The 26,423-nt window shown below is 41.3% G+C and overlaps 1 protein-coding gene across 7 annotated transcripts in view; it reads left to right on the top strand.

Moving 5' to 3' along the window:
- Positions 1 to 26,423, top strand: part of KIF13A (kinesin family member 13A) — a 374,589-nt gene that overhangs the window by 113,145 nt on the left and 235,021 nt on the right. The gene's annotated exons all lie outside the window — the stretch shown is intronic.

Raw genomic sequence — 26,423 nt, 5'->3', positions numbered from 1 at the left:
TGGAGCTGACACAGTAATGCAAAGAGTAGTCCTCTGGTCTCTGCTCCAACCTCTCCCCTCACTACTGATTTTTTTTTTTTCCTCTGGGACAGAAGGGAGAGAGGCTAGACTGGAGACTGTTCTTTGCTCTGCAGTGTCTTCTGAAACCTCACTCCTCCTCTCCTATGCCTGAATGACAGGAGGGGAAGGGCCGAATTAGAGAGCATAGTGCAGGGCTTCCCAACCCTGTCCTGGGGGACCCCACAGCCAGTCGGGTTTTCAGGATGTCCACAAGGAATATGCATGACATGAGTCTCCATGGTATGCAAATGTATCTCATGCATATTCATTGTGGATCTCCTGAAAACCCGAATGGCTGTAGGGTCCCCAAGACAGGATTGGGAAGGCCTGGTATAGTTATCTCTTCTTTGCTCTGTCTGCTACAGGCTCATCCCCTCCTGTTCTCTGCACGTTGCCTGAGAGGGGAGGGGCTGGAGCAGGAAGCAAAGGGTTGTTCTCTGCTGTCTGATATTCTGGGCACTCTCAAATAGAGTTGGGACAGGAACCCTATGAGCCAGTGCCTAGTGCTGCCCCTGGCTGCCAATGCTATGGCACAGGAGAGCTTTCCCACGGCATTCCACTTGAGAAGCACGGCCCGAGAAAAGTCCCCTTTTAATAACCCTGAAAATGTTGATGTCAGCGCTCTCAAAAATGTAATGGGGACTAGAGAACCGTGCAGAAATTTATTTTTGTAAAAACACAGTTTTCTTACTTAATGCAAGGCCTATCTGCTCTTATAGATTCTGCCTTGCCTTTTTGTTTAAAAGTAGGATTTAAAGCAAGAGTTTCTGCCTGGATGTGCAGCAATCATTAGAAATTGAACCTGTCAAAGACGAGATTCTCTGGGTGAGGGAAGCCTGCTGTTTCAGCCACTTTACCAGTTCCAATTCTGGAGGGGGAGAATTTTGTACCCAGAGATCAAGTGCAAATTTTAAGATTTGCTATTGATTCTAGCTTTTCGGTGAAAATCATAGGTTGTAGCTGTGGCAAAATCATGTTTTATTCAATTGTATCAATTGAGACTCTAGGCCAGTTCAACAGCAAGCAGACCTGATCGGGTTACCGGAATCTGGTGTTGAACCGTTAAAGAAAATACAGAACATAGCAGTCAAATTAAATCTTCAGCCATGGAGTTATGTTCCTCCAGCTTTGAAAACTCGACTTTGATTACCGGCAGCATTCCATAGCCAATTTAAGATTTTGACGCTGGTCTTTAGGTTGTTGGCGGCCTGCTATATTTAGGGGAATGCTTGCAAAAGTATATACCGGCGAGATTCTGAGATCATTCAGGGAATGCCTCTTACAGATTCCGTTCCCAGAGGATGTCATACTGGTGGGGACAAGTGGAAGGACATTTTCATATGTTGCAGCTAGCTTTTGGGATTCTCTTAAGATTGCCAGTCAACCTGTTTTTAGAAAACTAGTAGAGATTTTTTTTGTTTTGTTTTGCCTTCCAGTGATTTTTACCATTTTGCTTTTAAAGTTCATCTTTTAATTTTACATTTAGTATTGCAATCTGCCTTTTTGCTTTTAGATTTTTCCTGGGTTTGGTAATTTGTAGATGCTTTAAATTTATGTGTGGATACTTATTTATGGCTTGTATTGTTTGTTTATGTAATTGTTTTTATTAATGGCCTGGAGTTTTCTGTTTTATGCCCATATCCTCTTGGGAAAGTGGCCAAGAAATCTAAGGGAATAAATTATGAATGGTGCAAAATCAAGGCAGAAATCTATCATTATCTCATGATTTTGGATTTAAATATTCATACAGGACTCTGTTCATCCCTGGGATTTTGATCTCCCATTAGGCGAACAACTGTGGAATATCTACTGTCATAAAAGAGGATATTTGGCCACTATTGGGTGTGTTTTGAAACACCCAGGAACTTATTTGGAAAGCCCTGAAACATAAAACACAGAATACGATGAAAGAAGATAATTTTATTTATTTTATTTGTTATTTTTATTATACCGAGTTTCATGATAGGAATCACATCAACCCGGTTTACAATTAACAATGTGAGTAAAGGCAGAGAGTAACAAAGTAAAGAACATTTCCCAATACAAGAACAAATATAGTATGAAACTTAACAAATATTATAACAATATTTTGGATGTGAGAAAGTTACAAAAAACATGGAAAAATAACTTGGATATGAAAGGGGAAGAATTGTAGAACGACTATAAGCATTTTAACCAGCTGTATCAATTAATAAATATGTATAATATTATAAAATGTAGATGTGTAGCAAAATGATTAGATAAGATATTGTTGTGAAGTATAATAAAATGTTGCTGTGACTGCGTGTGAAGTTAGTGGGATTTTTTTTTTTTTTTTTTTTTTTTTTTTACAGTTCCTAACTTTTGTGTTTATGCTGATGATGAGTGGGGAATTTAATCCAGATCTGGGAAAGCTTTTTTAAAAAGCCAAGTTTTTAGTCTTTTCCTAAAAGTTGGAGCACATGGTTCTTGTCTTAAGTCCGGTGGGATGGAGTTCCAAAGGATTGGACCTGCTGATGAGAGAGCTCTTGAGCTGTAGGATTTATGATGGTAGGTTTTGGCATGTGGAACCTGTAGTGATTCTTTGTAGTGTTCCCTGATGGGTCTGTCTGATGTGTGTTTTTTAAAAGGGATTTGTAGGTCGAGTTGAGTGTGTTGATGGATGTTTTTGTAGATAATCATGATGGTTTTTATAAATAATTCTGAAGTGGATCGGTAACCAATGAAGGTCTTTGAGGATGGGGGAGATGTGGTCGATTTTCCTGGAGTTTGTGAGGATTCTGGCTGCTGTGTTCTGTAATCTTAAAGCCCATCTACTCTGCCCAATTTATTTCCTGCACAATGCCATAGACTCTCTTGATCTTCATCAGCGCCACTAGGAGGTTACTTCGTGCACCCGCTAGGGTTACCCCTAGCACTGATGCTAACTCCAAAGGGTTACTCACTCATCTAGAAAGATGTTACTTTTATTGTCCTCCCTGAAGTCTCTATCCTGAATAGAATTATTCCTGCTCAGAGCAGAAGAAAGTCTGAATGGGCCCCTCCCTCCCCCCCTCCCCAGCAGAATTTGTAAGATGTGTAGCATATTAAGAAAACATGAGTGATCAGAAAAAAAACATGTCTGTTATTGTTATTGTGTTTCAAATTAAACTCTTGTGCATCACAGAATACTACAATCATTAAACCATTGCAATAAAGGAAATAACAAAAGTCTTTTTCAAAAGTTTGCATACCCTTGAATGTTGGAGCTCACAATATATACTCAAGTTGACACATACAGGTTGAGATGACACTGAAGGGTAGGTATCCACATTTGTGCCTTGTTTGATTGTAATTAGTGTCTGTGTATAAATAGTTAATGTGTTTCTTCGCTCACGAGAAAACCCTTGTAGATTTCATTCAGGGTTGCACTGACTTTGGTTACTAAAGCATGGGGAAAGCAAAAGAACTGTCAAGGATCTGCAAGCAAAAGTAGTTCAATTTTATAAATCTGGAAAAATATATAAAAAGATATCCAAAGATTTGAAAATGCCAATCAGTACTGTACAAACTTTAATCAAGAAGTGGAAAAGTATGGGTTCTATTAATACCAAGCTATGTTCAGGTAGACTGAGAAAGAAACTGCCAGGAAAATTTGTCGGGATGTAAAGAAAAACCCACAAGCAACTTCTACCGAAATGCAGGCTTCTCTGAAGCAAAGTGGTGTGGGTGTCTCAGCATGCACAATAAGGAGACACTTGAACAAAAATGGATTGCATGGTAAGAGTTGCCAGAAAAAATGGTTGCTGCACCAATGCCACAAAACAGCACTAGAGAAGCCTCAAAACTTCTGGAACAAAACAAATTGGAGTGATGAGATTAAAATTAAATTTTATGGTCACAACCATAAATGCTATGAAGAGAAGCACATCAACCCTACCATGAAGCATGGAGGTGGATCTCTGCTGTTTTGCTGGTGTGTGAGCTACAGCAGCACAGGGAATTTAGTCACAATTGATGATAGGATGAATGCAGCATCTTATCAGAAAATATTGGAGCAGAATTTTCATTCATCAGCCAGAAAAAAGTACATCGGGTGCACTTGGACTTTTCAACATGACAGTAATCTGAAACATAAGGCCAAGTCGAACTATCAGTAGCTGGAGAAGAAGAAAGTGAAGTTTCGGCGTGGCCATCAGTCTCCTCACCTCAGCATTATTGAGCCACTTTGAGGAGAACTCAAACATGCTAGACAACCAAAGAATTTACAGGATCTGGAGGTGTTTTGCTTTACCACATGAGAAAATAAAGGGCCTCATTCACGACTATTACAAAAGACTGCAAGCCGTCACTGATGCAAAAGAGGACAATATGATATTAAGAACTAAGGGTATGCAAATTTTTGAACAGGACCATTTTACTATTTCCCTTATTGCTATGGTTTCTTTAATGATTGCGCTATTCTGTGAAGCATAATAGTTTAATTTGAAACACCTTAAAAATAATAGACGTGTTTTGTTTGATCACTCATGTTTCCTTGAAATGCTATACATCTTACAAATTCTGCCAGAGGTATGTGAAACTTGTGAGCTCATCTGTAGAATATGATGGCAGATAAGGACCATAAGGTGCATCCAGTCTACCCTATTTCCTCCTGCTTTGTAGATGGAGGGAGGTAGAGTTTGCAGTACCTGTGTGCTCCTCTTCCTCCTCTTGCTGATGCTCTAGGAAACAGGTTAAAGAGAAAAAAGTACACTAACAGGCCGATATAGTACAGTGCGCTCCAGTGGAGTGCACTGTTAACCCACGTTTTTGACGTGCTAGCTTTACCCCTTATTCAGTAAGGGGTAATAGCGGGTCGAAAACGCGCATTCAAACCCCCCCCCCCCCCCCCCCGAACCTAATAGTGCCCGCAACAGCCAAGCCGCACCTTTTACTTTCAGAAATTAGCGCCTACCCAAAGGTAGGCGTTAATTTCTCCGGGCACCGGGAAAGTGCACAGAAAAGTAGTAAAAACTGCTTTTTTGTGCACCCTCCGACTTAATATCATGGCGATATTAAGTCGGAGGTCCCGAAAGTTAAAAAATTAAAAAAAAAAAAAATTTGAAATCGGCCCGCGGTTGAAAACCGGACGCTCAATTTTGCCGGCATCCGGTTTCTGAACCCATGGCTGTCAGCGGGTTTGAGAACCGATGCCGACAAAATTGAACGTCGGCTGTCAAACGTGGTGACAGCCGCTGCTCCTGTCCAAAAAGGGCCTCTTTTTGCCGCTGGCCCTCATTTAAATACAGAATTGCGCGCACAGGAGTGTGGCCTGTGCGCGTGCCGCTCTCCCGTGCCTTTTACTGTATCGGCTCGTCAGTTAGGATGCCTTGCAGACAATATAGAAAGTAGCAAGTACAAAGCAGGAAAGAAGGAAACACATATAATTACACTTTCAATAGGGGTCATTTACCTCCAGAGCACACCCCAGGGAATACATGCATGCTTCCACAAGTGTCATACCTGGACTGCAGAACATTGACCATTTGGAAAGGCTACTGCATTCTGTGAATAGGGGAGACAGAAGGAAATGAGAGGGAATTCCAGTAAACAGGAGTAACAGTTACAGCATTAAAACACAAGAACAAAGAATGCAAAGGCTGAATGCACAGAAGAGAAGAAATACAATGTAACCAATAAAGTCAAAGGCAAACATCATGACAGATAGTACTTGGGGAACACAAAGCAGTGTGTGCCTTTTCAATTGCATGCGGCAGAAGACTATGCAGGAATGGTGGAAGCACTAGGCAGACTAGGCAACCACCTAGAGCACCCCAGATTTAGGGGTGGCCACCTAGTGCTTCCACTGGCCCTGCTCACATATGGAAGCAAGGAAGCAACATTCCAGACTCTGGTGGCAGCTGTCGGAACGCAGCGATTGGGCCTCCTCCTTCTGCCCGCGGGGGTGGGGTCTAGAATAGGAATAGGAAGTTGTGATGAGGGCCTGCAAGAGTGGGAAGAAGGAAGCCCAGTTGCTGCAGTTAGAAGGAGCAGTAGGTTTGGCTCCCGGGTCCAGAAGAAAGGACTTGGACACTCTGGTAGGGCAGCATCAGTAGGCTCTTTCGGCCAAAGAGAGTCACAGAAGCAGTGATTGGGCTTACACAGCTGAAAAGAGGAGCAAAAGCAGCGGACCCTCCTGGCCAAAGAGAGAAGCAGGAGCTGAATCCTCAATGTGTTGCTGCTGCCTGCACATTCTGGGAGGAAGAGAGAAACTGTGTGTATGTGTGAGCGTATGAGAGCAAGTGTGTTTATTGTGTGAGAGTATGAGTGTGTGAGTGCATGAGAGAAAGCATGTATGTGTTTGAGAGGATGAACATATATATGTGTGTGTCTCTATATATATATGAGAGAGAGGAGAAACTTTGTGTATCTCCACCACTCCACACTATTCCATGACCATCTAAGTGACTGGAAATCAAGGGGAATGCCATATTAATTTTAATTATTGGGTGTTATTTGAATTTGTCTGCTGTTGTGAAATATTTTATTGGTGTTTGGGGAAAGTTTTCAAAATTTGTACGAGTTTTTGATTATTTGGTAGTGTTCTATTCATTCTTTTTATTAGTATAATTTTACTATTATCATATTTCAGATTTTTGTATTTTATTGTTTGATGTTTCATGAGACAGTGATATTTCCATTTTTCCATTGATGCACTGCATGCAGAGTCTGGCTTATTGTGGTTTCCAGTTCAGTTTTTGTCTACCTGCTTCTATTTATACTTTATAGTCTCTTTATTCTGTATTTTGTAAGGGCCTATTTGTGTTGTGCATGTGTGACTGAAGTGAGGTATTCTGCTAGTGTGTAGTTTCTTTGTAGGGATCTATAGCAGCTTGGCTTGTTCTTTTTCCTAATAGGTAGAGTATTGGTGTGTTAGGACCTGGTGTAATATTTGCAGTAGTCTTTTCATATGTAGGGTTGTTATTATTTGAGTGCTGGCAGTTAATGCTGTTTTGGTAGGGGAGGGCCAAGTCCTCATTCAACGTGTTACAATAGGCCTAATTACCATATGTGTTTCAAGTATCTTTTTTGCAGGGTTTTCTGGTTGGCACCACAATAGTGTATGTAAACATAATATACATGTTGTAATTGCCTTTTTTTTTTTTTTTACCTCAGAACGTCCTTTTTCATGTAAAATCTGTTATAAAAGCATAATTTTTAATTGTGTATGGGAGAGTCTAGTGGGAGGGAGGGTGCCAGGCTGTAAGGTTTGCCTAAGGTGCCTAATACCCTTACACCAGCACTAGGACTGCACAATGCATAGAAAGGAAACGGCTCCACAGTGCATGTCCACATAAGCACAGTAGTGAGGGCTAGAAGGAGAGATCATGTTGACCAAATGACACATGTAAAGATAGAAACGTATAATATAACAGCAGTTAATGATTGTAAGCCTAAGTAGTCTCCTTGTCTTATTTCATGTTACAATGCCGTAGATGCCAGTTGATTTCTTAGAAGATAGGAAAACACAGGGGCCACAACAGCATGCCCACACAGAATCTGCAGGAAAAGACCTTTACAATCACACAGACGAGGCATCTTGAGGGTATGTCTTCCCAAATAGGGTTTATTTAAATCAGTAGTTTATTTTCAGGTTTCAAACACAATTTCTTTCTTTCTTTCTTTAAATATTGTATATGCCATTGTTCCATGTATGAATCGCAATGGTTTGCAAAGTAACATTCATAGTTATAACTCAACAAACAAACAATAATTGGTTACAAGGTGGTATTATTGACAGGCATTAATATATATATCAAATTAATTTTTAGTACGTATTCATAATTGACCTAGTACTTAAGGCAAAGGGTATCGAAAATTAAAAAGAGATGATAGTTTTCACATCTTAGTCAGTGGGTTGTTTTGAGATTCTTTCGCTCATTTGATTTATTCTTCATGATTAGATTGTCTTTTGTCCTTCTTGTCTTTGTGGCTGATTTTAAGTTAATTTATAAGCATTTTTGAATAGCCATGTTTCTAGCTCACATTTAAATTTGAAATCACAGAATTACAGATGTACTGGTTTTTCACTACAAGGATTCTAAACTCAAATAGATGCTCCCTCTGGAGATCAGGGCATAGACCAGGATGATTCTCAGATTCTTTAGGTACAGAGCTGACTGCATGCTGGATTGGCAATATGGATAAAACAAACAAGTAATACCAGTTCAAAGCATTTAATGTGCAGGTCAGCTACTATAGTGTGGGGCTAGGCCCTTTTGAGTTACTGGGTAGCTCGTACTGGTAATGACAAGTCCAATTCAAATCCAAGTATTCAAACAAGCAATCCAAATTAGAATGCACGTAGTTCTGATCAGAGTATTCTAGTATTCACAACAAATCTAATTCTCATGCAATCAACTTCAGTATCAAGCATCACAGATCAGCATCTGCATTCTGCAGCAATGACTCTGCAGCCTTCAAGTTGCTAAGAACACTTTTTTTTGTAGCAGTATCTCTTCAAGCCCATCTGGTTCCGCAAGGGCTGGTCACAGGTCCTTGCATCAGGCTCACTGCCAGATTTCTTTGCTTACATAAACTTGAATTCATCCATACTATCCACTGGCTCAGGGGGCAGGGCTCCAGCTCCTCACGTGATTTGGCTCCCAGTTCAAGGCAATTCATAACTGATGGACAATAATAGAAATGTACTTGGACATACTCCCAGTCTGGAGCTATTTCACTAGCCAAAGCTGTTTCTCCAGATCCCCTATGCCCCTGATGGTCCTCTAAGAGCTTTCAGGGCACCCTTTATTTCTGCTGCCTGGCATCTAGGATACAGGATGCCTGCTCTGACTTTTGGACCAGGAGCATCTACTTCGTGGGGTCCAGATTGATCTGTAAAACTTAAAAAGGACATTAATTAGTAAACTTGAGTCCAAAAAATTCAAAGTAATGTATAACTCTAGAGAAAAGATTCTTACTTTAGCAGCACTACATTGACTCATCAACAAAGTATGTGAACCCTGCTCTTCTCACACAGAAAAAAAGGAGATAAAACCTCACTAGATCTGCAGTGTACATGGTTATTCAAAATTGCCTTTATTAACGGCAATAATTCATTGAGTTCACATAGCCCTCTCTTAGTATATCCTGTAGAGCGTCAAGGTATTGGTTTTGCAGAGGTTGCTTCTTCTGTCTTTGGGATTTTGAATAAAGATAGTTCATTGACTTTACTGCATCAGCTGAAAGGCTAACAGCTCTGCTGACAGCGAACTGTTTTCTGCAGTTTATTTTTTGCTTGGTGGTGTGGGGCAGTGTGCGATGTGTGCAGCTATGGTAATGATTTCTTTGACCGAGTCATACACTATTTCTGCCTGATCTGTTTTTGATTCTCATGCCCTACTAGCAGTGGAAAGTTAGAATTCTTAACCTTTAGAGAACAAATTGGGATTAAAGCTACAGAATTCTTTCCTCGCCCTGTTATGGGACAGAGATTTTTTCCATATCTGGCCACAGAAGAATTGAGAATAAAAGGAAGATATACTGCCTTGTATTTTCACTTGTGTACCCATTCTTATCGTGTGCAAGAGGGAAATACCCTGTGTGTGACATGTCTGTAAATAGCATCAGTATGAATGCAGAATAGGAATATGGCGCAGATAAAAAAACCATAAGGCTGATTTAGTTGGACCATTTTTTTCTTCCATTGAAACTCAAAGAGTTCCAGATTAACATGCCCAAAATTTGCCGGCTGACTCGGGAGACTCCTGTGCTCTTGATTCCTCCAGGGTTAGATCTTGAGCTGCTCTCGTCCATCAGGCTGCTGCTGGTTTGGGGCGTTTGTGGTACAGACATATTACACCAGAGAGGAAAGAGCAACTCCCAGCAGCTGAAAATATGGCAGGGAGTGTTTGTGACTTACCGGTAACTCCTTGTCTGAAATCAGCTGCAGGCATCCCACTGCATTTGGTGAAAACAAATACAGATTCAGAATTCAAGAACGCCTGGAACAAGCACAGTGGATCCTTAGTTGTAAGGAAGTGAATGTTAAGACAGAGATCAAATGTCATATGCAGATTTAAAAGGAAATGGGAAGATGGGGGTGGGCTTTCTGGTCTTTGTCTATCATCATATTCTGTGTTTCTCTAATAAGGAATAGTCAGTTTATCGGGATAAAACAACAGATTGGGCCTCTTTGGGTCTAATCTCAACTCTGTTGCTCGCTGCATAACTCCCAGGTGGCTGAAGGTTGGGTTCACTACTTTTATGATGACATCAAAGTAAGTAGAGGGTGATTTGTCTTCTTGTGAGGATGAGTTCAGAGGTATGAGACACAAGGAAGGTCTCAAGTTATCTCTTTCTGTGCCCTAACTGTTTTGCTCCCAATAATCATTTCTAAAAGCCGTCACAATTTCCACGTGTAGGAGTTAGTTGTTAGACCATCTGCCCCATGAGGAGTTACATAGGTCTTTCTTCCACACTGCTGTTAAATGGGTCAGAAGCTTGATTAGATGAAAAGTATTATGTAAACTAGAGCTATGAACGCACGGCTCGCACATTCAGCCAAGTGCTCTGTTTAGAAAGCTATTAATACAGTTTCAAAATAAACTTGCATATTAATGCAAATGGAAATTTATTTGGGTTTTCTCCAGGATTGGAGCAAACTGTTATGAAAGGGGAAAATTAAAAATGTATCAATAAATCCCTAAGACTGTCGTATCGTGATAGGAGGAACTATGCTCCCAGCTTTCTAGTTACGGTACAGTTCTGTAGTGCAGTGATGCTCTGTAGTGCGGTACAGTTCTGTAATGCAGTGATCCTCCCCAATCAGTTGGGTTTTCAGGATACAACTAATGAATATTATGACATATTTGCAGGCAATGCCTGCAGTGTTTGGAAATATATCTCATGTATATTCATTAGGGGTATCCTGAAAACACAACTGGTTGGGGAAGGGGAGGGGAGCATTAAGGCTGGTTTGAGTATTACTGTTCTAGTGTGTAGTTTGCTATGTAAACATAGAGGTGAATTTTAAAAGCCTGGTGCAGCCAAAATTGAGCTTGTGCGTGCCCACCAAATTTTAAAAGCTGCCCAGATGGGGATCATGTGAAGCAGTGAACCTGGATGGAAGCTTGAATTTGGGCTCTGGGTGCTGCCCCTGATCCATCGCTAATAATCAGAGTATAATTGCAGCCTTTTTGCGTTGATTTCTCAAGGGCTGGTGGCTGAGCACTGTATGGACAGATTTAAAACTAGATATCCGAAGGTAATGTCCACTAGACTTGCAAAACAAGAGAAAGAGAAACCCTGATTGACTGAATCTAAAATGGCCGCCGCAAAAGAAAACGTTGCCCTGTCTCCGATACTACTATTACAACCCTTACTGAAGCAGTTGTATGGGCACTGAGTAGTCTGTTCAATGGTATCTCTGTACAGATTACTATGGTACAGAGTGCGATTGCAGAATTTGGATCGCACCTGGATGTGCCGGAATTGGAGAGTCGGTGTGGTTGAAGACAACTCTATTGCAATAACAATGAAATTGCAGAAGCTAGAGAAACTAATTGTGGAGCAATCTGACAAAATAGACAATTTGGAGAATCGCTTCCGCTGCAACAATTTGCAAGTAGTGGGAATCTCCGAATCGGGGAAGGGTGACAACTGAAAACGTTTTTGGAACAGTGTTTAGCTAAGGATTTAGGCCTTCCAGCGACCAGTGGGCCCATTGTAATTGAGAGTGCTCATCAGCGTGGCAGCAGGAAGAATTTAGCCCCATGTGGTGATTTTCAAATTACTTAACTTTGCACAAAAAGTGGAGATTTTGCAGCTTTATCATCAATGTAAAGAGCTGCAGTTATGTGATCAGTGAGTATTACTGTTCTAAGACTATTCATCCAAAGTATCTACTAGCAGGCAAGAGTTTGCGCCATTCTGTGCGACTTTGAACTCAAAGTAGATTTGTTTCGCACTACGTTTTCCCGCATAGCTGCGTGTCTGGTATCAAAATAAGACTCTCAATTTTGAAGCGGTGGCAGATGCAAAAACATTTGTGGAGTCCTTACCTGTGTCGGGAGATTGAAGAAGATGTCGCGGATACAAAGGCAAGAAGCTTGGACCTCGGTGAGGGAATAGAGCTCCCCAAGATATATATCATGAGAGACCTAACTCTGAATGCCACCGTGGGTGCTTCATCTTGGCTGCATTTAAGAGACTTACTTCTCTCCATGTTTATAGTTTGTCAACACGGATATTGGCAGTAGTGGGGAAACCGCTGATAATCTGCTGCTTGCTACATGGTTTCTAAGTCTGTTTCATTTAGTTTGAGTTACTTCAGAGCTCTGGGACATTAATAGTTTTATTACTATTCCTAGATGTGGTTGCATTAATATATTGCAGAACATATGTATAGAAAATGCTGCTGTTCATGCATGTTGTATTTGGTTACTCTAAATGTTTGTTTCCATACTGATGGGGGTAGCACCTAACCACAACTAGTAGTGATCTTGGCCTTCTTTATTGAGAAGGCATATTATTTGGGGGGTGGGGGTGGTAATATTACTATTCTGTAGGGTTTCCAATGGGGGTGGTTATTGGATAACATGGAAGGGAGGGTGGGGGGGAGCTATCCCTGGTTCCAAAGATTTAAAAAGAAATGGTTTGTTTTTTTTCTTCTCATTTTTGGTATACAAAATGTATGTTCATTTGGTAGTTATCACTCTTGGCATGCTTACTATACTGATATTATGTCAAGATCAGGGCTTGAGCTGGGACAGCCCAATCTTTCTGGAATTATATGGATTCTCTTATTATATTGGGCTCCTGAGACCTGGGATGGGGGCCCCTATTGAATGTTTATCTTGGAATGTAGCATTTTTGGGCTCCCCAGTTAAACGTGAAAAAGTGCTGGCTCACTTGAAAAGATTCAAAGGGAGTATTGTATTTTTGCAAGAAACCTATAGATTAGATAGTGAACATAAGAAACTTTGGTGTCATTGGGTTTCTCAAGTGTTTTCTGTTCAAGACACCACTAAGAGAAGGGGGGGGGGGGGGGTAGCGATTTTGATCAACAAAACTTTGTCTTTTCAAATGGATAGGGTGAAAGCTAATCCCAAAGGGAGATATGTGTTGATGTGGGGAAAATTATTTGAACGGGAGATATTAGCGTCTGTTTACTCTCATAATGTGTATTCATACAATTTTTATACGAGTTTAATTTCTAACTTGAATGACATGGGTCCAGCTTCTCTTATTGTGGGTGGTGATTTCAACTTTATAATAGACCCCACTGTGGATAGGTGGCCTATGCAAATAAGGGGGTTAATTTATTATGTTCCACTATGAATCTCTTAGATATATGGCGGATCTTGCATCCAGGGGAAAAGACTTCACCCACTATGCGAGGGCACACGACACTAAGTCTCATATAGATTATATCTTACTAAGTGAAGATCTTTTCCCCCAAATTTTGAAGGCCATGATTGGTCCGTTGGTTATCTCGGATCACTGCACAACATAATGTACTCTAGAAAATCAAGGTGGCAATGTTTTCTTGTGGCGGATGCCTATGTGGTTGTTTAATGATATCCCATTCCGCACATTTATAGAGGTAAAATGGCGGGAGTATACAATCAATAATGAGCAACATCTGGGAGATCCCATTCTGTATTGGGAAATGGCGAAAGCCATTTTGAGAGGAGAAATTAATTATATTTCATCTAAACATAAGGCCCTTAATCGCCGTATTATAGACCTCACTAAACACCTGAGTAAATGCAAACAACAATTTAATGCTACTGGTCATGTAAAATGGCAGGTGGAATTTTTACCTGTTCAAAAAATGTTGAATGATTCCCTTCACCAACGGGCTATAAATTTGTTATCTGCATTGAAATACAAACTCTGTAGATTTGGTAATAACCCTGGTAAGCTACTCGCAAACTTAGTGACAAGATGACATGGGACAGTGGCATATTGGGACAGTTTTCAGGGATTTTTACCATGCGTTATACACTGCTGAGTCGGAAGATTTGGGTTTGCAGGTAGAATTTATGTCCAGGGTAGTGTTGCCAAAAGTGGAAGAGGCAAGTCTGCAGAAATTAAATCAACCAGTAACAGAGGGGAAAGTAGCATCTGTCATTGGGGAGCTTCAATCTTTTAAATCTCCAGGTCCGGATGGTCTGCATGCTCTTTTTTATAAAGTGTTAAGGGAACAAGTGCAAGGACCACTCGCCTGTTTGTTCAATTCAATGATACGTTCTGGAACAATGCTGGAATCATCTCGAGCGGCTGTGGTGATTGTTTTGCTTAAACCAGGGAAAAATCCAGGGTCCCCTGCTTTATATTGCCCCATCTCACTGCTTAATCTAGACATAAAAATATATGCCAAAATTCTTGCTAATCGATTAAATATATCTTACCCTCCTTAATATCTCCAGAACAGTCAGGCTTTGTGGTTGGCAGCTTAATGTTAATATTAGGAGGTGGCTCCTATCTATAGAAACAAGTTTGTTTTATAAACTTCCTAATCCGCTGATAGATAGTTTTGACATGGAGAAGGCCTTCGACAGGATCTCATGGTCATTTCTGCAATATGTGTTGGAGGCCTTTGGTTTTCAGGTCTATATTTTAGCAGCGATGCAGGTTCTCTACCCAAACCCATTGGGCAGGTGAATGGGGCTCTGTCGGAGATTTTTCCTCTAACTCGTGGGACTAGACAGCGGTGTCCCTTGTCACCCTTGTTGTTTATCTTAATACTAGAACCTTTAATAAGGAGAATAAAACAGGAGGAGATGATTTGAGGGGGATCCCTTTAGGTTCTAAAGAAGCTAAAATCATGCTGTTTGTGGATGACATATTAACGACACTGTCTGAGGCGCAAACTTCCCTTCCACAGGCACTACATTTGATCACAGATTTTAGGAAATTTTCTGGATTTAAATAAATCTGAGGGTTAGATCTGCTGGGTCACTTGGAGGAAGATTGGTCTGGCTTCTCTCTGAGATGGGCAGGAGATAAAATTAAATATCTGGGGGTCATGATTCACCAAGACCCTAAGGGGCGGATTTTAAAACAATACGCGCGCCGGTACTTTTGTTCGCGCCACCGGCGCGCGAACAAATGTACACCAGATTTTATAAGATACGCGCGTAGCCGCGTGTATCTTATAACATCCAGGGTCAGCGTGCGCAAGGGGGTGCACATTTGTGCAACCTGCGCGCGCCGAGCCCAGCGCGGCCTGCCTGTTCCCTCCGAGGCCGCTCCGATTTCGGAGCGGCCTCGGAGGGAACTTTTCTTCGCCCTCCCCCCACCTTCCCCTCCCTTCCCCTACCTAACCCACCCCCCCGGCCATATCTAAACCCCCCCTTACCTTTGTCGGCAAAGTTACGCCTGCTGAAAGCAGGCGTAACTTTGCGCGCGTCGCCGGCAGCCCCGATCCGTCCTCCGGTCCCAGGGGTGTGGTCCGGAGGCCTCAACCACGCCCCCGGGCCGGCGCCACGCTCCCAGGCCCGCCCCCGAAACGCTGCGGCACACCCCCGAAACGCTGCGTCATTCGGGAACGCCCCCGGACACGCCCCCTCCCTCCCCGTTTCGAAAGCCCCGGGACTTACGCGCGCCAGCGGCCTATGCAAAATAGGCGAGCCGGCGCGCAGGGGTTTTAAAATCCGCCCCTAAGCATGCAACATCCCGCCTCTGCTTAAAGAGTTTAGACAGAAAACAGAGGCTTGGATGGATCTCCCAATATCAACATTGGGACGTGTAGCACTACTGCAGATGATACTAATCCCCAAGGTATTATATATATTAAAATGGTTCCCATCATAATGAGACATAAGGATATTAAGTTGATCAACTCATTCTGTGCTCGCTTTATTTGGTGGTCTAAAAGGGTGAGATTTCTGTGGCTAAGTTCAGGTATCCCAAAATAGAGAGAGGCATGAGCTTTTCTCTTATTAAGTAATATAACATAGCCTGTTATATGGATAGTGTCTAGCTGGGTGGTGAGGGGATCGTGGGAATTCTAGTAAGTTGGAAATCGAAGTCAATTATCTATCTCCGTTGCACTTAAAATACATACTCCATTCTCCTGGGGCTTCCCTGCTAGCTTATATTTCCCAGTCTTAATATTTTGGAACACATAGAAGGACATGGAAGTTCCTTAGGACATTACTTCACCTCTCCTGGGATGTCTCACCTTGCATTCCGTTAACGGGGAATCCACATTTTTAGGCTGGAGATGCTAATGTTATATTTAGAAAGCTAGAGGCTATGGGTCTTAATACTATACAGTCATTTGTTGATTTACAATCGGGGACGATGCACACAATGTCTTATTGTAGTGAACACCTGGGGCTTTGCTCCAGGGACTTTCTCCGGTATATTCAAGATCAGAGCTATGTTTCCAGTCTTTTGAAAAATAGGTCTAGTGAATATACCTCTGGTGCTTTCGAGGTTTCTACATATGGGGAAGGCGAGGAGATTCACTTTGTCTTTGGCATACAAATACTTTCAATCTGTACCTACATATGGACGATATAGCAGCTAAGTGGGGGAGGGACATTGGAGAATATATTTCAGGAGAGGAGGTTCTGGCAGGAATTCTGTCTATTAATAAAGCCACGGAGAGCATGGCACTAAAAGAAATGCAATTTAAAATACTTCATAAATTATATCTCTGGCCTGTGAAGGCCTTTAAGGCCCAGATTCGTTCAGACCAATGTTCAAAGTGTAAGGTTGTAAGGGCAACATTTTTGCACTGTCTATGGCAATGGGTCTTGATTCAACAATTCTAGAGCTTGGTTTTACAATTTCTAAATTCCTTGTTGGGTGTAACAGTCATGGAGTCAGAAGCATTCTGTATATTAGGGATAAAGGGGGGGACTAGTTAAAGCTAACAAGGATCAGAAAATTCTGCTGATTAAGGCTAGTTTAATAGCAAAGTGTATCATGTCCACCTGGGTAGCTGGGGAAGGACCCTCAGTAGCAATGTGGAAGGCGAACATGATGGAATTGATGCTTTTAGAATACAAATCTATAGATCCCTTAAGTGAAAAATCCAAAAATTGATTTTCAGGGGTATAGCACCCATTCTTCTCTGTGATCCCGGGCAAACTCTGTAGCTCCATGCCATTATTGGGGTTGAAATAAGAGAGAAATTATGACATATTTTGGGGGACTGTCATTTATTGGTAGTCTACGAGAGGTATTTTAGGGGCAATGGGGACCTGGATATTTGATGATAGTGAGTACTTGTCTTAGAGGTACTGTGAGAGGTGGGGGTGGTAAGGGGGATGGGGTATCTGGGGAAGGGCGGGAGGGGGAAGGCTTACGACTACAAGTGTATCCGTTATCTGTTGCAAAATTGCTGTATAGAAATGGAAGTTCTGTTATTTAACATTGCTGTGCAAAACAAAACAAAACCCAATAAAGATACTGAAAAAAAAAAGCCTCCCAGATGCTCGCACATCTGAAAAAGTTTCAAAAAGGGGCGTAGTCATGGTCTGGGTGGGACATGGGTATTTTGGCATGTAGCTAAGAGATGTGAGCATAAATGCTTACACTTCTGGGAACACACCCAAATCCCCTGCTGCATAACTTTACTTCTGCTATGGATAAAGCATAAGTTAAAAAAAAAAATAGAGAGCCATTTCTCAGAGGTTTAAAGGGTCTGGGAGGAGTGCAGACTATCAAACCAGTGGGGTTGGAGGACCTAGCTGTTAACTGGGTGAGCTGGTGGATGAACTGGTGAAACTGGCAATGGCATGGATGCACGCCTCTTTTAAAATTCCACGACTTACATAGTAGAAACGGGATTTACGGGCATAGGCTTGTATCCACTTAAAATTGGGAGCATATGTGCGCGTGGTTGGGCTATTTTATAACCTGCGTGCATATACACGTGTAAGTTACAAAATGGCCGCATCCCTGGGTGCTTGCCGGTACACACAGGCCAATGTGCACCTGCTCACCAGTATGAAAGTTACCGTCTGAGCTTGTATCCCATATATATATAGGCAGAGCCCCAGTTTCCTGTCGTAGATTTTTCAAAATTCTGAGGCAGTTATGTGACAAATTTGCATAATTTGGCATAAAGACTATGCAAAAAAAAGTCAGTTTTTATTGAAAACTGTTCATGTTTTGTTTTTAAACATTATTTAAACTATATACAAATACAAAATTTACCAAGTTCAAAACTCAACTTTTTATCAAATAAAGGCATTATAAATTTTGAACTGTAAAATGTCTCTCTTTCTTTTAGTTGAAAAACAGTGCATCCAACTTTTCTATATTTTCTTGAGAATTGTCTTTCAGAGTATATGAGCCTATGTATGCTGAAATTGCCCTCAGTATCAGGCCGATGTAATAAAGTGCATTCAGCTGAATGCATGGACTTATTTGCACTTAAATGCATATTTTGTGCAGGTAAATATTACTCCCGATGTAGGAAAGAGTTTTACCTGCACAAAATGTGCTTTTAAAAATATGTGCTCAGCTCCATGCCCTCACATGGAAATTCCATGCAAATGAAGGCATTAAGCATCCTCCCCCCAGTGCAGAGAGGTTGGGGCTGGCTGAGCATACATTTTCTTAATGCTAGAAACTTTACTCCTGGTCAGCGGTGGAGTAAAATTTCTAATCTTGGATCTGCCGCTGAGGTTCCCCCCCCCCCCCCCTCGGAAGACAAGAGGCAGAAGCTCGAAAGTGCGTTTATTTTTCAAGTCTAACCGTGGCCAGATAGCTCTCTAGGAGCAGAAAGGAAAGATATATTTCTAAATTAGGCGTACAGCAAGAGATTTGCTCCTATACACTCTCTCCCATTCAGTCTCTCCCCTCCCAAGTTAAAATGTGCATTCAGCCTTCGCTGACCGCACATTCTGACTCTGTGTATGTGCATTTTAACTACTGATGCATTAGCATAGCATTAACTTACTGCTTTGGTAATTTAAAAAAAAATTTTTTTTAATGAAGCTGTACGTTAAAACCATGCATTGAATTTCAGCGCACAGGCTCTTAACACACAAGTAAATGCTTTGGCCTCTATGAGTAGTTTTTCATGTTTTTCGTGAAACAGAAAGATATATGCACATATATTGGGCAGATGGTAACAGACACAAAAAGAGTTGAATTAGCACCCATGGAAACTTGCTAGCAATAGTACCAGTCATCAAGGCTTCTATGAATTGAAATTAATGCCCCCCCTGCCAGCTGGGGGACAACAGAGTTGCAGATTTCCAAAAAACACATCCAGGTCTTTGTAGCTGGTGTATGATTGGCCACATATGGAAGTGCAAGAACCTTTGTATAAAGATGAAATTCTTCAAAAACATCATCACTTCATCAAGGAATTATATCAAATCATTTATTTATTTATTTACAATTATTTATTACCTGCTCTATCTACAAATACTAGGCAGGGTACAATAAAACACCCATTTAAAAAAAACCAGATAAAAACAAATACAAACTTTAATAACTTTTTTCTGTAATAATTTAAAATGTAATTACTTAGACTGTCATGTAAATTGTTATTTTGACCAATATAAAGTTTGCAGAATTTTCAGTTTTTGTGTGCATAATTTTCCATTACAAATTCATCCTTTTACCCACTCCAAGGGGGTACAAGTCTCAAACCACATTTTTATGCAGGTAAACTGTAAAAACATCTCAATGACAAGAGTACTGATTTCGAATGCTGCAATTGTGATTGTTCTGTGTTCACTAAAGAGGACCCTGGAGAAGGACCATCGCTAGTTAACAAGAAACTGGAGGGGAGTGGAGTAGATGTTACTCCATTTGTAGTAAAAAAAAATGTATGGGAAGAGCTGGAGAAACTGAAAGTGGACAAAGCCATGGGGCCTGTTGAAGTTCATCCCAGGATACTGAGAGAGCTCAGAGATGTGCTGGTGGGTCCGCTGTGTGACCTGTTCAATAGATCCCTAGAAACGGGAGTGGTGCCGAGTGATTGGAGAAGAGCGGTGGTGGTCCTGCTTCACAAGAGTGGGAACAGAGAAGAGGTTGGTAACTACAGACCGGTTAGCCTCACTTTGGTGGTGGGAAAAGTAATGGAGTCACTGTTGAAAGAGAGAGTAGTGAACTATCTACAGTCAGGAGAATTGCTGGACCAGAGGCAGCATGGATTCACCAGGGGAAGATCCTGTCAGACAAATCTGATTGACTTTTTTGACTGGGTAACCAAGGAATTGGATCAAGGAAGGGCACTCGATGTCATCTACTTGGATTTCAGCAAAGCTTTTGATACGGTCCCGCACAGGAGACTGGTGAATAAAATGAGAAGTTTAGGAGTGAGTGTCGAGGTGGTGGCCTGGATTGCAAACTGGTTGAAGGACAGAAAACAATGTGTGTTGGTAAATGGAACTCTCTCTGAAGAGAGAGCGGTGTTAAGTGGGGTACCGCAAGGATCAGTATTGGGACCTGTCCTGTTCAATATCTTTGTGAGCGACATTGCAGACGGGATAGAAGGTAAGGTTTGTCTTTTTGCGGACGACACTAAGATCTGCAACAGAGTGGACACGCCGGAAGGAGTGGAGAGAATGAGACGGGATTTAAAGAAGCTGGAAGAGTGGTCGAAGATATGGCAGTTGAGATTCAATGCCAAGAAGTGCAGAGTCATGCATATGGGGAGTGGAAATCCAAATGAACTGTATTCAATGGGGGGAGAAAGGCTGATATGCACGGAGCAGGAGAGAGACCTTGGGGTGGTGATGTCTAACGATCTGAAGTCGGCAAAACAATGTGACAAGGCGATAGCTAAAGCCAGAAGAATGCTGGGCTGCATAGAGAGAGGAATATTGAGTAGGAAAAGGGAAGTGATTATCCCCTTGTACAGGTCCTTGGTGAGGCCTTACCTGAAGTACTGTGTTCAGTTCTGGAGACCGTATCTCCGAAAAGACAGAGACAAGAAGGAGGCGGTCCAGAGAAGGGCGACCAAAAAGGTAGAAGGTTTTCATCGAATGACTTATGAGGAGAGATTGAAGAATCTAAATATGTACACACTGGAGTAAAGGAGGAGCAGAGGTGATATGATACAGACTTTCAGATACTTGAAAGGTTTTAGTGATCCAAAGACAACGACAAACCTTTTCCGTTGGAAAAAAATCAGCAGAACCAGGGGTCACGATTTGAAGCTCCAGGGAGGAAGACTCAGAACCAATGTCAGGAAGTATTTCTTCACGGAGAGGGTGGTGGATGCTTGGAATTCCCTTCCGGAGGAAGTGGTGAAGACCAGAACTGTGAAGGACTTCAAAGGGGCGTGGGATAAACACTGTGGATCCATAAAGTCTAGAGGACGTGAATGAATGTGGAAAAAAGGATTTGCATTCACAAAAAAGCAGGGAGTAGCTTGCTTGTTATGGCGGTTACTACCCCAAACCAAATAAGCCTGATACTTCACTTTCACTGCATATCCAGCATAGCTCTCTGCTTCAACGGCTGGGGAGAAAGACTGATACTTTACGCATATCCAGCATAGCTCTCTGCTTTAACGGCAGGGGAGAAAGATGCTTCACACATAACCAGCATGGCTCTCTGCTTCAACGGCAGGGGGAATGAAGAAAAGGACTGAATTACATAGTCTGGGAAAACAAATAAGCAAGGGTGTAGCTTGCTTATTGCGGCGGTTACTACCCCTAACTAATTAAGCTAAATATTTCACATAGATGCAGTTCCAACACTGCTCTCTGCATTAATGGTGGGGATGGAAGGGAAATAGAACCAAAAGGTTACTAGGAGCCAAGAGTAACAGATAAGTATGAGAAAAAAAATGTGCAAAGCTTGCTGGGCAGACTGAATGGGCCGTTTGGTCTTCTTCTGCCGTCATTTCTATGTTTCTAAACAACCTCCACAATCAACCTGTAACCTGCTGCAGTGGCTGTATGAAAACCTATAATCATTCAGACTTGGTTTTGGTTTCCAGAAGCTTGAATAAACAATGATTTTAACTGCTTCCTGAAAGAGCTCAAACAAATCTCAACCCTCAGCTTGTCCAGCAGACTGTTCCAGGCTGTTGGGCCTGCAACTGAAAATACTCGCACCCTTGTCTCACACAAGTGTGCTATTCTTAAGGAAGGGATGTCCAATAATTTTTCCTCTGAGATCTTAACAGCCATGAAAGTGTACACATCCTTAGCGCTGGGCACAGAAAGACAGGGGCCTTTGCACTGAGTGATTTAAAAACTAAAGTTAAAATCTTGAATCAGATATGGTTATAAACTGGCAAACAATGCAAAGTGCTACGTATTGGGGTAATATGATCCCTGCAGTGCGTTCCTTCATGCACGTATCCAGCTGCATTCTGCACTTCCTGCAATAATTTCAAAACTGAGGCTGGCAGCCCCACTTATTTAATTAAAATGTTTATGTTTATGTTTATTGTTGTTTATATACCGATGACTAACCATCTCACCGGTTTACAAATTAGGTACAGGAAATACAATAGTTCATAAAAGAGTAACAGCTAAAAATTACATAGAATAAGAATAAAAATCAAAATAGCTGTTAAAACAAAATATAGACTTCTACATAAAGCAACTTGGAATTAACTATAACATATAAAATTACAGTAAAATATTGGTAGCCTTTACAGTAAAATAAATTAAAATAATAAAATAAAAATAAAAATATCGTGCTATTTCTGTTCAGTTATTACATCATCATGCTTTTATCTGAATTTTCATTCTCAAATGCACACTTAAATAGCCATGTCTTTAGGTTTGATTTAAATATAAAAATATTTATATTTCACCTGTAATGGCTCACACTAAACGGATTACAAGTAGATATTTAAAATACATTAAACAAAATAATAACACACATTAAAATCTTAAAATTAAACAATTACATCATTCTACTATAGCAGAAAAAGCTTCCTGAAGGAATAACTTTTCATGTTTTTTGTAAAAACCTTTAAATCATTTATCGACTTAATCTCATCAGGAAGAAAGTTTCATAACTTAGGACCAATTATGAAAATGGCACGATGATGGACGTCTTGTAAATTAACTTCCTTTATGCTTGGTGATATTAAAAGATGCTGCAAGGTCAACCATAAACTCCGTGTCAGAACATATAGCATTGCATTAGTCTATGCCATTGAGCACAAAAGCCTATAAAATCATTCTGCTAGAATAAGAAAGGGCTTTAGCACGGAGTCCATAATTACACCTAAATACATAATCAGTGCCAATATTGGGACCACCCTTTCCCAATTTGCAGAGGTGGAGAAACATCACAGCAAAGAAATCTTGACAGAACCATCAAATCCATCTTTCTGGGTCATTTATCAATTAGTTATACTTTTCATCCATTATAATGACTACAAATCTTTAGTGATGTCAAAAAGTTTCTGTAATCCCAACCCGATTCAAAGTGCCCCTCTACAGTGGTACATATATAGTCAAACTGACTCTATACAGAGGTGCTCTCTCTCCCGTGATGTATTAATCAGAGTGCGAAGTGAAAAATAGCACAAGTGCAAAAATGTATCGTGCCTTGCAGAAATTGCCTATGTGATGTGGGAAGAGGGTAATTAACCTAACCATATCTCTCTCTTATCACTGGTGCTATTTCTGCTATAGTTATAGCATTTTGATAAATCTAGACCTTACTGACATTTAACATCAGCTTATTCACAAATAACTATTGCTTGATGGCTACAATATGCTCTGCAACTTTTTTTTCAGTATGACGGGGATTGCCAATGTAACAGGGACTGAAAATTGAATATCACCTGCAAAATATCCAAATCAGCCAATAATCTGCAAAGTGGTCTCAGATATTAAGCAGGAGAGCGGATAAAGCAGAACCTTGAGGCACTCCATTGCCTAGAGAAAACCATTTAGAAGATGCATGTTCAGCCTTGAACTGCTGACCCCATTCCATGAAATAGAACCCAAACCACATCGTAGATCCCTATATTTGCCAATTACACCGAAAAAGGCTCATGGTTAAGGGTATTGCATTCAGATAATATGTCCAGAAATGCTAACACAAACCTCCGACCAAATATCCATGCATGACAATAATAGTATTTCTATACCATGGTCGGGATGAAACCGAAATTGGTAATGGAACAAAACTTCATGCTTGTCCAAGTATTCTTGGAGCTGCTTCAAAACCATACCATCAGTCATCTTTAGTTTGATAAGGATTTAAGAGATCTTTGAGGGATCAAACATTTTAACTGCTGTCTGTCCACTTCAGCTTTACCCTTCCCCTCCTGTTCACTTCAGGATAGTAGAAAGGGCATGGTGGAACAACAGAAGGAGAGGGTTCCTCACTGGCTGTTTGCAAGGGGAGGGGCTGGAGCAGAGAGAGAGAGCTGAGCCAGAAGGCAGACAGACATTCTGTAGCTTTCTTCAAAAGATTGAATTACAAGGCGGGAAAACTTCAGGAATGTTGATTCTGTGGCAGGTGTCAGTCATGCGGCAACAAGGTAATTCTATGGTTTTTCCTGCAACTGCACAATCAGGAGAGCTTAAGGGCACTGTAGGGGAGGGTACGCTCCCAACTTCTTTTCATATTCACAAGGCCTACTGCGCATGCACAGCCTGTCTCTCTAACCCTTCCCTCTCCACAGCTGCTATTCTCCTGCTGTTTTAGGTATGAAAGTGCACTTTCAGGCTGATACAGTAAAATGCGCGGGAGAGCCGGCGCTCCGAGGCGAGCGCCCGGTCTCCTGACGCGCGCCCAGGCCAGTCTCCTGGGTGAGCGATTTAGTATTAAAATGAGGGCCCCCGGTAATAAGGAGGCGTCCCTAGCGCTTCCTTATTGGCAGAAACGGCGGCTGACAGCCACGGGTTCGGAAAACGGACGCCGGCAAAATTGAGTGTCCATCTTCCAACCCGTGAGCTGCGGGCTGATTTTTTTTTGGGGGGGGGGGGACCTCCGACTTATCGCTATGATATTAAGTCAGAGGGTGTACAGAAAAGGGCAGTTTTTTCTGCTTTTCTGTACACTTTCCCTGTGCCGACCAAAATTAACTCCTGCCTTTGGCAGGCGTTAATTTCTGAGAGTAAAATGTACGGCTTGGCTGCACATTTTACTTTCTGGATTGCGCGGGACTAACTAATAGGCTCATCAACGTGCATTTGCATGTTGCGGGCCCTATTAGTTTTGGAGGGGTTGGCCGCGCGTTTAAGGGGTAAAAATAGCACGTTGAAAACGCGCGGCCAAACAGGGGCTAATCTCCATTTATTTTATTTATTTATTTTTAATTTTTATAGACCGAAGTTCTTGTAGGAACTACAAATCAATCCGGTTTACATACAACTTTTAAATGCCCAAAAAGAGTAGTGGGCTTTACATAGAACAGTTGAACAATAAAACAGGTAACAATAGAACTAACAATAAATTATGGAACAAATAGAATAGATAACCAATTAAACATAGTAATGTAGTAATAAATATTATATAGAAAAAAAATATAAAAGAGATAGAGTAAATGGAGTGTGAGTAAAGTATAAATACAAAGATGAAAGAGCTAAAAAATTAAGGTACAGTTGAAAAAAATTGTAATAGGAAAAAACAGTGAGATAACCCATGATTTGGGTTAAAAGACTTGATTAGGTAGCATTAGATATCTGGGAAGGCTTGACGGAAAAGCCATGTTTTTAGCTTTTTTTTGACGGAAAAGCCATGTTTTTAGCTTGACGGCTTGACGGAAAAGCCATGTTTTTAGCTTTTTTTTGAACTCCTGATGACTTGGTTCTAGTCTTAGATCTGGGGGGAGCGCATTCCATTGGTGGGGGCCTCCTGAAGATAGTGCTCTTTTGCTCAGTGATGATTTTACCTGAGGGGCTTGCAATGTGCCTTTGTATGCGCTTCTAATTGGTCTGGATGAAGTATGAGGTTGGAGTTGGGTGCTTAATATGATCGGAGCAAGATTGTATGTTGCTTTGTGAATAATTGTGAGCACTTTATAGAGGATCCTGTGGTTAATAGGAAGCCAATGTAGGTTACGAAAGATTGGAGTGATGTGATCTCTTTTATTAGAGTTTGTAAGTATTCTGGCAGCGGCGTTTTGAACCATTTGTAAGGGTTTGATGGTATTTGAGGGTAGACCGAGAAGGAGGGAGTTGCAATAATCGAGCTTAGATAGTATGATGGATTGAAGTACTAGCCGGAAGTCAGAGAAGTGAAGGAGGGGTTTTAGCTTTCTGAGGACTTGCAGTTTGTAAAAGCAGTCCTTTGCGGTATTGTTTACAAACTTTTTTAGGTTTAGATTGTTGTCTAGCCAGGCTCCAAGATCCCTGACGTCTGGTGAGAACTTGCTAATTGAGTTTGGGTGAGAGGCGCTTGAAGAGATGGTGAGGGGATCTTGGGAGATAATGAGCATTTCAGTTTTGTTGGCATTACTGCATCGGCCCATTTATCTGCTGCAGTTGCCAACGGCTTTTAGGGAAAGG

Source organism: Rhinatrema bivittatum, chromosome 2, assembly GCF_901001135.1.
Source record: "Rhinatrema bivittatum chromosome 2, aRhiBiv1.1, whole genome shotgun sequence".
NCBI lineage: Eukaryota > Metazoa > Chordata > Amphibia > Gymnophiona > Rhinatrematidae > Rhinatrema > Rhinatrema bivittatum.
Note: the sequence above shows the minus strand (reverse complement) of the source record. Positions and strands in the feature narration are given on the sequence as shown.